Raw genomic sequence first — 10388 nt, 5'->3', positions numbered from 1 at the left:
CCAGCGACGTCGAGTCAACATGCATTGTCGCCGTTGTCAGCGCTTATAATGCACATGAGCAAGCGACAGTGCTACCCAAAATCTGGTTGTCACTGTTATTTCATTTTTTCAGTGACGGTCAATCAGAGAGCTTCTCCGTCCCTCTGCCTTCCCCCTTTCTGACGTCACTGGCCTTGTAGCCAGCGACGTCTCCTAAGCTTTAAATGCAACTATCGCAATGGCGACGACAGATGTCATTGGTCGTGTCGCCGGCAGTATGAGCGCAGCCTAAGAAAAGTTGATGGCTGAGCTGCGTCCCTACTGAAATAGCCCTGATAGTTACACATACTGTGTATACATAGGCCACTTGTCTATCTTCCCAGTGCCATGTGTTTGTAGTATAGCGAAAGTACTAAGCTCTTTAATACTTCACTGACTGTCTAACTAAAGAAGTGGAACACCTACCCCCAGCCAATAGAACAGGGGCTACACCAAACTGTCCCAATGTGTGTGTAGGTGATGCTCAGCTGTTACCTTCAATCTCTGGAAATTTGTGCAGGTATGGTGAGCAAAAATAGAACAAGGCACCAGGAACTTTTCTTAACTTTATTGAACATCAGGCCAGCAACAGAACAGGTTTTTATAAATTACATGTAGACACTTACATTCAGGTTTCCTCAACCATGAGGTTTGTAAGTGGAGCAGCTCTTTTTGAAGCCTCTCTCTACTGGCTAAGGCCCCGCTCCCTCAGTCAGCGCGCCCGCACTGCATGCAGGTAGCGAACTGAGAGGCACAGACCGCTATCTGTGGTCTGTAGGGAGCGGGGGGGGGGGCGTGGTTTGGGTGGGGGCGTGGTTTGAACGGAGGGTCCGTCCGTTCGTACCCCCCTCCCGTCCTCCGGTGTGCAGGAGCCCGGAGGCCAGACTCCCTCCTCCTGAATGAAACTGAGCCGCAAAAAAAAAAAAACAAGCCATGACACGCAGCTCAACAGGCCGCCTCCCTAAGAGCTCCTTCCCTGCTCCCCTGCTTACCTCCTCATTGGCTCACACGTGCACCACGTGACGCGTCAACGCTCCAGAACACCATCTTCTGATAGCGCTGGCCGGCTGACGCGTCACAGCACGTAGTGAGCCACGGAGGGAGGAGGCAGCGGGGACCAACAGAGTGCAGGTAAGGGGCTGGTGGCGCGGCCGCACGCGCCACCGGACGCAGCGGGACCAAGGCCTAAGGCTACGCTTATAGTGACGGCAACATCAGGCTGCGGTCGCTGTAAAAATCAAATTGAGATGACTTCCAGCGATCAATTCTAGTGCAGTGTCTGAAGGGCCCCTATATTGGGAGACGCCCTAACTTAGAAAACAAGGAACGTTGCTTACCCTTTTACAGTGCTAAGAGAGCCCAGAGATCCCCTCAGTGCATGAAGAAAATCTGATCTGAGGCAAGATATCCAGGCCCCAAACATTTATAACTTTTTCCCCACCTCTGTTCCTAGGCAGGAAAGGAGAAGGTTACTCAACTAAGTCATCCCCTATAGGGTGGACTTTTCCAGTACCTTCTGGAAACAAATAACCTAGCCAATCACCATCCTATGTGACTTGCAACATGAAATAAGTTTCTTCACATTAGTTATTTGGAATTGGTTACTTAACATTAGCTACATGAACTAGAGTCTAATGCTGAGCGCAGACAGGCTGCTACACTACCGCCCGCCCGCGCGCGCGCCTCTGTCTGCAGGGCGCTGTGTGCTCATCCCCAGCAGACAGAATAACGCGAGTAGGAGGCGGGATTTACGTCATCCTTTTAATAAAAAAAAAGAAACAGTGTGTGTGATTGGCTGGTGAAGTACACGTGACGCGGCTGCCGCTTGAAATGACAACTTCAGTTGTCTACATCAAGTGCAGCCGCGTCAACGCCGTACTTCGCCGCCGGGAGTCGTTTCCAGTTTGAAAACTCCCACAGAACAAACCGAAAGAGTGACGAACGTGCGCACGCATGTCGCGTAGCATCCTGTCTTATCGGGGCCTTAAGAGAATTAGGGAGCGACATCTGGACGTATAGGATTACTTTATATTAAGGAATACATTGGGTGATTTTTGATCCCTTGATATTACTGTATGTACTCTCATCTGTATTCTGTATAGGGTTTCCGGGTGTCTTGTCCAAAAATACTGGACACAATCGTAAAAGATGCAACCCCCACGCCCCCCGAATACATATAAAATATACCCCCACGCCCCCCGAATACATATAAAATATACCCCCACGCCCCCCGAATACATATAAAATATACCCCCACGCCCCCCGAATACATATAAAATATACCCCCACGCCCCCCGAATACATATAAAATATACCCCCACGCCCCCCGAATACATATAAAATATACCCCCACGCCCCCCGAATACATATAAAATATACCCCCACGCCCCCCGAATACATATAAAATATACCCCCACGCCCCCCGAATACATATAAAATATACCCCCACGCCCCCCGAATACATATAAAATATACCCCCACGCCCCCCGAATACATATAAAATATACCCCCACGCCCCCCGAATACATATAAAATATACCCCCACGCCCCCCGAATACATATAAAATATACCCCCACGCCCCCCGAATACATATAAAATATACCCCCACGCCCCCCGAATACATATAAAATATACCCCCACGCCCCCCGAATACATATAAAATATACCCCCACGCCCCCCGAATACATATAAAATACACCCCCACGCCCCCCGAATACATATAAAATATACCCCCACGCCCCCCGAATACATATAAAATATACCCCCACGCCCCCCGAATACATATAAAATACACCCCCACACCCCTCTAATACATATAAAATATACCCCCACGCCCCCCGAATACATATAAAATACACCCCCACACCCCTCTAATACATATAAAATATACCCCCACGCCCCCCGAATACATATAAAATATACCCCCACACCCCTCTAATACATATAAAATATACCCCCACGCCCCCCGAATACATATAAAATATACCCCCCGCCCCCGAATACATATAAAATATACCCCCACGCCCCCCGAATACATATAAAATATACCCCCACGCCCCCCGAATACATATAAAATATACCCCCACGCCCCCCGAATACATATAAAATACACCCCCACGCCCCTCTAATACATATAAAATATACCCCCACACCCCTCTAATACATATAAAATATACCCCCCGCCCCCCGAATACATATAAAATATACCCCCCCGCCCCCCGAATACATATAAAATATACCCCCACGTCCCCGAATACATATAAAATATACCCCCACGCCCCCGAATACATATAAAATATACCCCCACGCCCCCGAATACATATAAAATATACCCCCACGCCCCCCGAATACATATAAAATATACCCCCACGCCCCCCGAATACATATAAAATACACCCCCACACCCCTCTAATACATATAAAATATACCCCCACGCCCCCCGAATACATATAAAATACACCCCCACACCCCTCTAATACATATAAAATATACCCCCACGCCCCCCGAATACATATAAAATATACCCCCCGCCCCCGAATACATATAAAATACACCCCCACACCCCTCTAATACATATAAAATATACCCCCACGCCCCCCGAATACATATAAAATACACCCCCACACACCTCGAATACATATAAAATATACCCCCACGCCCCCCGAATACATATAAAATATACCCCCCGCCCCCGAATACATATAAAATACACCCCCACACCCCTCTAATACATATAAAATATACCCCCACGCCCCCCGAATACATATAAAATATACCCCCACGCCCCCCGAATACATATAAAATATACCCCCACGCCCCCCGAATACATATAAAATACACCCCCCCGCCCCCCGAATACATATAAAATATACCCCCACGCCCCCCGAATACATATAAAATATACCCCCACGCCCCCCGAATACATATAAAATACACCCCCACGCCCCTCTAATACATATAAAATATACCCCCACACCCCTCTAATACATATAAAATATACCCCCCGCCCCCCGAATACATATAAAATATACCCCCCCGCCCCCCGAATACATATAAAATATACCCCCACGCCCCCGAATACATATAAAATATACCCCCACGCCCCCGAATACATATAAAATATACCCCCACGCCCCCGAATACATATAAAATATACCCCCACGCCCCCCGAATACATATAAAATATACCCCCACGCCCCCCGAATACATATAAAATATACCCCCACACCCCCCGAATACATATAAAATATACCCCCACGCCCCCGAATACATATAAAATATACCCCCACGCCCCCCGAATACATATAAAATATACCCCCACGCCCCCCGAATACATATAAAATATACCCCCACGCCCCCGAATACATATAAAATATACCCCCACCGAATACATATAAAATATACCCCCACCGAATACATATAAAATATACCCCCATACCCCCCGAATACATATAAAATATACCCCCACCGAATACATATAAAATATACCCCCACGCCCCCCGAATACATATAAAATACACCCCCACGCCCCCGAATACATATAAAATACACCCCCACGCCCCCCGAATACATATAAAATACACCCCCACGCCCCCGAATGCATATAAAATACACCCCCACGCCCCCGAATGCATATAAAATATACCCCCACGTCCCCCGAATACATATAAAATATACCCCCACGCCCCCCGAATACATATAAAATATACCCCCACGCCCCCCGAATACATATAAAATATACCCCCACGCCCCCCGAATACATATAAAATACACCCCCACGCCCCACCGAATACATATAAAATATACCCCCACGCCCCCCGAATACATATAAAATATACCCCCACGCCCCCGAATACATATAAAATATACCCCCACGCCCCCCGAATACATATAAAATATACCCCCACGCCCCCGAATACATATAAAATATACCCCCACGCCCCCCGAATACATATAAAATATACCCCCCCGCCCCCCGAAGACATATAAAATATACCCCCCCGCCCCCCGAATACATATAAAATATACCCCCACGCCCCCGAATACATATAAAATATACCCCCACGCCCCCGAATACATATAAAATATACCCCCACACCCCCCGAATACATATAAAATATACCCCCACGCCCCCCGAATACATATAAAATATACCCCCACGCCCCCCGAATACATATAAAATATACCCCCACACCCCCTGAATACATATAAAATACACCCCCCCGCCCCCCGAATACATATAAAATATACCCCCACGCCCCCGAATACATATAAAATATACCCACACGCCCCCCGAATACATATAAAATATACCCCCATGCCCCCCGAATACATATAAAATATACCCCCACGCCCCCGAATACATATAAAATATACCCCCACCGAATACATATAAAATATACCCCCATACCCCCCGAATACATATAAAATATACCCCCACCGAATACATATAAAATATACCCCCACCGAATACATATAAAATATACCCCCACGTCCCCGAATACATATAAAATATACCCCCATGCCCCCCGAATGCATATAAAATATACCCCCACGTCCCCCGAATACATATAAAATATACCCCCACGCCCCCCGAATACATATAAAATACACCCCCCCGCCCCCCGAATACATATAAAATATACCCCCACGCCCCCCGAATACATATAAAATATACCCCCACGCCCCCCGAATACATATAAAATATACCCCCACGCCCCCGAATACATATAAAATATACCCCCACCGAATACATATAAAATATACCCCCATGCCCCCCGAATACATATAAAATATACCCCCACCGAATACATATAAAATATACCCCCACGTCCCCGAATACATATAAAATATACCCCCATGCCCCCCGAATGCATATAAAATATACCCCCCCGCCCCCCGAATACATATAAAATATACCCCCCCGCCCCCCGAATACATATAAAATATACCCCCACGCCCCCCGAATACATATAAAATATACCCCCATGCCCCCCGAATACATATAAAATATACCCCCACCGAATACATATAAAATATACCCCCACGTCCCCGAATACATATAAAATATACCCCCATGCCCCCCGAATGCATATAAAATATACCCCCCCGCCCCCCGAATACATATAAAATATACCCCCCCGCCCCACGAATACATATAAAATATACCCCCACGCCCCCCGAATACATATAAAATATACCCCCACGCCCCCCGAATACATATAAAATATACCCCCACGTCCCCGAATACATATAAAATATACCCCCACGCCCCCGAATACATATAAAATATACCCCCACGCCCCCCGAATACATATAAAATATACCCCCACGCCCCCGAATACATATAAAATATACCCCCACGCCCCCCGAATACATATAAAATATACCCCCACGCCCCCCGAATACATATAAAATACACCCCCACGCCCCCCGAATACATATAAAATATACCCCCCCGCCCCCCGAATACATATAAAATATACCCCCCCGCCCCCCGAATACATATAAAATATACCCCCACGCCCCCCGAATACATATAAAATATACCCCCACGCCCCCGAATACATATAAAATATACCCCCACGCCCCCCGAGTACATATAAAATATACCCCCACGCCCCCCGAATACATATAAAATATACCCCCACGCCCCCGAATACATATAAAATATACCCCCACGCCCCCCGAATACATATAAAATATACCCCCCGCCCCCCGAATACATATAAAATATACCCCCACGCCCCCGAATACATATAAAATATACCCCCACCGCATACATATAAAATATACCCCCACGCCCCCCGAATACATATAAAATATACCCCCACGCCCCCCGAATACATATAAAATATACCCCCACCGCATACATATAAAATATACCCCCATACCCCCCGAATACATATAAAATATACCCCCACCGAATACATATAAAATATACTCCCACGCCCCCCGAATACATATAAAATATACCCCCACGCCCCCCGAATACATATAAAATATACCCCCACGCCCCCCGAATACATATAAAATATACCCCCCCGCCCCCCGAATACATATAAAATATACCCCCACGCCCCCGAATACATATAAAATATACCCCCACGCCCCCCGAATACATATAAAATATACCCCCACGCCCCCCGAATACATATAAAATATACCCCCATGCCCCCGAATACATATAAAATATACCCCCACCGAATACATATAAAATATACCCCCACGCCCCCCCGAATACATATAAAATATACCCCCGCGTCCCCCGAATACATATAAAATATACCCCCATGCCCCCGAATACATATAAAATATACCCCCACGCCCCCGAATACATATAAAATATACCCCCACCGAATACATATAAAATATACCCCCACGCCCCCCGAATACATATAAAATATACCCCCACGCCCCCCGAATACATATAAAATATACCCCCACGCCCCCCGAATACATATAAAATATACCCCCCAGCCCCCGAATACATATAAAATATACCCCCTTGCCCCCCGAATACATATAAAATATACCCCCCGCCCCCCGAATACATATAAAATATACCCCCATGCCCCCGAATACATATAAAATATACCCCCATGCCCCCGAATACGTATAAAATATACCCCCCCGCCCCCCGAATACATATAAAATATACCCCCACGCCCCCCGAATACATATAAAATATACCCCCACGCCCCCCGAATACATATAAAATATACCCCCCAGCCCCCGAATACATATAAAATATACCCCCCATGCCCCCCGAATACATATAAAATATACCCCCCCGCCCCCCGAATACATATAAAATATACCCCCATGCCCCCCGAATACATATAAAATATACCCCCCCGCCCCCCGAATACATATAAAATATACCCCCCCGCCCCCCGAATACATATAAAATATACCCCCATGCCCCCGAATACATATAAAATATACCCCCATGCCCCCGAATACGTATAAAATATACCCCCACACCCCCCGAATACATATAAAATATACCCCCCCGCCCCCCGAATACATATAAAATATACCCCCCGCCCCCCGAATACATATAAAATATACCCCCCCCCGCCCCCCGAATACATATAAAATATACCCCCATGCCCCCGAATACATATAAAATATACCCCCATGCCCCCGAATACATATAAAATATACCCCCACCGAATACATATAAAATATACCCCCACGCCCCCCGAATACATATAAAATATACCCCCACGCCCCCCGAATACATATAAAATATACCCCCACGCCCCCCGAATACATATAAAATATACCCCCACGTCCCCCGAATACATATAAAATATACCCCCACGCCCACCGAATACATATACAATATTCTCCCACCTCCCCAATATATATACAAAATACCCTCACCTCCCCAATATATAACAAAATACCCCCACCTCCCCAATACATATAAAATATACCCCACCTCCCCAATACATATGCAAAATACCCCCACCTCCCCAATAAAATTCAGACTAACCTTGAGGATGGTGTCAGGCCCGGTGGCTGCAGGAGAGGGGGCTGGTGACTGCAGAAAGAAGGGGTGGGGGCAGTGGCTGCGGAGGGGGTGGGGGGACAGTGGATGCAGGGAGGGCCGGAGGCTGGTCAAAGCAGTTGCCGCCATGCCCGGCTCTCTCCCACTGCAGACTTCTCTCTGTCTGTCCCACGCCGAGGTGTCTGAGGCTGATGCTCAGTGGAAGCCCAGCTGATGTCAGAGGACCTGGCGTGCGTCAGACACCTCGGCGTGGGACTGACAGTGAGAGATAAGCCTGCAGCAGGGGAGAGCCAGGCATGGCGGCAACTGCTCTAACCGCCGTCCCCCCGCATCCACCCTTCGTTCAGAGAGAGGTAATACTCGACACATACATGTCTGGTATTACCTTTCATTTTATACTGGACAATGGCAAAATACCGGGCTGTCCGGTTCAAAACCAGACACCTGGTACCATACTTCTGTAGCGGGACATTTCCTTTTTTTTGTTCTCTTACAAAATCTAACACGTTTCCTATCTGGTTTATAGAGCACTAGCTGAGAGACCCGGCGTTGCCCGGGATGTAAATGCGTAATAGGTAGTATTATTTATAAATCGTGGAACAATAGGTGACTATTTGTTGTAAAGGTTGGATAATAATATTGAAAAGAAAGATGGAAGAAAATGTAATACGATGTTGTATAAAAATGGTTTATTGTAACCACACCACAGTACAATGTATATTTTGGTGGCATAAGTGATGTAAAAATCTGAGTCGTGTGTCCTGCTAGGGTGTGAGGCGGCGGGTGGCGCGTGGGTTGTGAGTGCTGTGTGCGAGTGGGGGTCCTGCTAGGGTGTGAGGCGGCGGGTGGTGCGTGGGTTGTGAGTGCTGTCTGTGAGTGGGGGTCCTGCAAGGGTGTGAGGCGGCGGCTGGCGCGTGGGTTGTGAGTGCTGTCTGTGAGTGGGGGTCCTGCTAGGGTGTGAGGCGGTGGGTCAGTGATGTCGGTGCGTAGGGGCGGGAGGCAGCAGGTGTGTGTGGCGGCAGGTATGTGTCGAGTGTGGCGGGTGTCTGTTGAGTGCGTGCAGCGGCTGTGAGGCGGTGGGTGAAAGGCAGAGGCGGCCGGAGTAAGGGCGGGTGAAAGGCAGAGGCGGGGGTGGGGAGGCGGTAAGGCGGGCATGAAGGCGAAGGGCGGCGGGAAGGGGAGGAGGGGGTGGAGGAGGGGGGCAAGGGGTGGAGGAGGGGGGCAAGGGGTGGAGGAGGGGGGCAAGGGGTGGAGGAGGGGGGCAAGGGGTGGAGGAGGGGGGAAGGGTTAGAGGAGGGGGGGGGAAAGGGTTAGAGGAGGGGGGGGGGGAAGGGTTAGAGGAGGGGGGGGGAAGGGTTAGAGGAGGGGGGGGAAGGGTTAGAGGAGGGGGGGGAAGGGTTAGAGGAGGGGGTGGAAGTGTGGGAGGGGGTGGGAGGGGAAAGGGGAAAAAGAGGTGATGGGGGGGGGAAGAGGAGCGGAGGGGGGGGGGTGGAAAGGGGAGCGGAGGGGGGGTGAAGGGGAGTGGAGGGGAGGGAAGGGGGGGGGGAAGGGGAGCGGGGGTGGAAGGGGAGAAGTGGTGGGAAGGGGGAGGAGGGGGGAGGTGGTGGAAAGGGGGAGAAGGGGGGAGGTGGTGGAAAGGGGGAGAAGGGGGGGAGGTGGTGGGAAGGGGGGAGGTGGTGGGAAGGGGGGAGGTGGTGGGAAGGAGGAGGAGGGGGAAAGTGGTGGAAAGGGAGAGAAGGGGGGATGTGGTGGGAAGGGGGAGGAGGGGGAAGGTGGTGGGAAGGGGGAAGGTGGTGGGAAGGGGGAGGAGGGGGGGAGGGGGGAGGTGGTGGGAAGGGGGAGGGTGGAGGT

The sequence above is a fragment of the Ascaphus truei genome, chromosome 3 (genome assembly GCF_040206685.1).
Source record: "Ascaphus truei isolate aAscTru1 chromosome 3, aAscTru1.hap1, whole genome shotgun sequence".
NCBI classification, from domain to species: domain Eukaryota; kingdom Metazoa; phylum Chordata; class Amphibia; order Anura; family Ascaphidae; genus Ascaphus; species Ascaphus truei.
The sequence above is the reverse complement of the archived record's forward strand: the minus strand, read 5'-3'. Positions refer to the sequence as shown.